A 3,297-nucleotide genomic window follows, 5' to 3' on the forward strand; every position below is an offset into this window, starting at 1 on the left:
GAGACCATCCTGGCTAACACAGTGAAACCCCGTCTCTACTAAATATACGAAAAATAAGCCGGGCATAGTGGCAGGCACCTGTAGTCTCAGCTACTCCGAAGGCTGAGGCAGGAGAATGGCGTGAACCCACGGGGCGGAGCTTGCAGTGAGCAGAGATCCTGCCACTGCACTCCCACCTGGGCGACAGAGTGAGACTCTGTCTCAAAAAAAAAGAAGAAAAAAAACAGAAATTGTGGTTTCACCTCGAAGTCTACACAGTGAATTAATGTGCCCAATTTGTTTGGATATGTTGAAGAACATCATGACTACAAAGGAGTGTTTACATCGTTTCTGTGCAGACGGCATCATCATATCGCTTAGAAGTGGCAACAGAGAATGTCCTACCTGTCAGAAAAAACTAGTTTCCAAAAGATCACTAAGGCCAGACCCAAACTTTGATGCCCTCATCAGCAAAATTTATCCAAGTCATGATGAGTATGAAACTCATCAAGATAGAGTACTAGCCAGGATCAGCAAGCACAATAATCAGCAAGCACACAGTCACAGCATCGAGGAAGGACTGAAGATACAGGCCATGAACAGACTGCAGCGAGGCAAGAAACAACAGATTGGAAATGGTAGTGGAGCGGAAGATAATGGTGACACTTCACACTGTAGTAATGCCTCCACACATAGCAATCAGGAAGCAGGCCCTAGTAACAGACAGACCAAAACAACTGATGATTCTGGGCTTGAGCTTGATAATAACAATGCAGCAATGGAAACTGATCCAGTAATGGATGGCGCTAGTGAAATTGAATTAGTATTTAGGCCTCTTCCCACACTTACGGAAAAAGATGACAGTGCACAGACAAGACACATAAAGACTTCTGGTAACGCCACTGTTGATCACTTATCCAAGTATCTGGCTGTGAGGTTAGCTTTTAAAGAACTTCGAAGCAGGGCTGGGCATGGTGGCTCACGCCTGTAATCCCAGCACCAAGGCAGGTGGATCACCTGAGGTCGGGAGTTCAAGACCAGCTTGACCAACATGGAGAAACCCTGTCTCTACTAAAAACACAAAAAAATTAGCGGGTCGTGGTGGCTCACACCTGTAATCCCAGCACCAAGGCAGGTGGATCACCTGAGGTCGGGAGTTCAAGACCAGCTTGACCAACATGGAGAAACCCTGTCTCTACTAAAAATACAAAATTAGCTTGACATAGTGGTGCACGCCTGTAATCCCAGCTACTTGGGAGGCTGAGGCAGGAGAATCGCTTGAACCCAGGAGGCGGAGGTTGCAGTCAGCCGAGATCGCACTATTGCACTCCATCCTGGGCAACAAGAGTGAAACTCCGTCTCAAATAAACAAAAAAACTTCAAAGCAAAGGTGAATCAAACCAGATGAACCTTGATACAGCCAGTAAGAAGCAGTATACCATTTATATAGCAAGAGCTAGTGGCCAGTTCCCTCTATTAAATGGCTGTTTTTCTTTGGAACTGGTCAGTGAGAAATACTGGAAAATGAACAAACCCATGAAACTTTACTACGCACATACAAAGGAGCACAAATGAGCTTTTAAAAACCAATTCTGAGACAGAAGTTTTTTATAGCCCATTTATTTAATATTAAAGATGTACTGGCATTACTTTTATGGACAGATCTTGGATACGTTGTTCAGTTTTCTTTCTGAGCCGGACTTGTTTCCGCTGTTCAAATATTTTCCCCTTAACTTAAGATTTCCTTTTTGGAAGGGACTACAATTATTCAGTACCTTTTTCTTTCCTTTTAAAAAAAATATCTAAAGTTTATTGTGGTTTTCTTTCCCCACAAAGTGTGGTTCCACTTTGAGCACCCTTTGACCCAGGAATTTTTAATAGTTTCTGTATTGTTAAAGCTTCAGTTGGCTGTCCTTTTCCCGCTCCCCTCAAAAGATTTTTAGTCATACAGAATGTTAAATATTATGCATTTTGACTTTTTTCCCCCCAGAGTCTTGTATATTTATAGTTTTCTATATAAACTGTAGTATCTTCATGAAGACCCAAGGCTCAAATTTACTGTCCTGAAAAACAATTCTCATAGGATTATTCTTTTCCTGGTATTTTCTTCAATAATATCTCATTTTAAAAAGAAGTTCTTAGGCCGGGCGCGGTGGCTCAAGCCTGTAATCCCAGCACTTTGGGAGGCCGAGACAGGCGGATCACGAGGTCAGGAGATCTAGACCATCCTGGCTAACACGGTGAAACCCCGTCTCTACTAAAAATACAAAAAGCTAGCCGGGCGAGGTGGCGGGCGCCTGTAGTCCCAGCTACTCCGGAGGCTGAGGCAGGAGAATGGCGTAAATCGGAGAGGCGGAGCTTGCAGTGAGCTGAGATCCGGCCACTGCACTCCAGCCTGGGAGACAGAGCCAGACTCCGTCTCAAAAAAAAAAAAAAAGAAGTTCTTTATGAACTCAGTGTCCATTGTCATGCAATGTTATTTTTTTTTTTTCCCATTCTTTTTCCCTGTAATTTTGGAATTTCTGGTCCTGGAAAGAATCAAACAAAATCTTAAGTTCCATGAGAACTTGGTTCAGTGACAGATTTTGCCGAAGAAAGAAAAAATAAATTGGTAGTAAAATATATTCAATATTATTCAAGTGTAAAAAAAAATGCTGTTTGCTGAGGGAAAACACTGGATTAGTTAGCGTGCATCTAAGTTTTTAATGTGACCATTAGATGGCAGCGTTCAGGCGGGATTTCCTGTATCAGACCAAACAAGTTTCTCCCCTCTCCCCACTTCCACTAAAAACACAAAAACAAGCTATGCTTCTGAGTGCCTCAGTTGGAACAGCAATTGAGGGATACTGTTTAGGAATGCAATTGACAGGGGCAAAACTAAAAGAATTCTCCTAGGTAGAGTTATAGTATATAATAATAAGAGTTGATAGTATTTACATGAGCTAGGCATTCACTGTTCTAAGCACTTTTACATATGGTAAAATAAAGAGTAGGTAAATACATTAACAAAACTCCAGTTCACAAACCCCCCTCTGATATAGAGGGGAACTATAAATTTTTTGTTGTTGTACAGACAGGTCTCACTCTCACCTGGGCTGCAGTGCAGTGACGTGATCGTAGCTCATTGCAGCCTCCAACTTTTGGGCTCAAGCAATCCTCTTGACTCAGCCTGCTGAGTAGCTGGGACTACAGGTGCCTGCCACCATGCTGGCTATTTTTTATTTTATAACAAAATAATAAAGTACATAATATATATTTCATATTGTTAAATATAATATTTACATTATATATAAACATAACATTTATAAATATATTAAC

General features: G+C 41.7%; 1 pseudogene; it reads left to right on the forward strand.

The window, feature by feature from the left end:
- The window catches only part of LOC105508488, a 2,647-nt pseudogene extending 1,093 nt beyond the window's left edge, over positions 1-1,554 (forward strand).
- The last annotated feature ends 1,743 nt before the right edge of the window (positions 1,555-3,297 follow it).

This window comes from Colobus angolensis, unplaced genomic scaffold, assembly GCF_000951035.1.
Source record: "Colobus angolensis palliatus isolate OR3802 unplaced genomic scaffold, Cang.pa_1.0 Scaffold162, whole genome shotgun sequence".
Lineage (NCBI taxonomy): Eukaryota > Metazoa > Chordata > Mammalia > Primates > Cercopithecidae > Colobus > Colobus angolensis.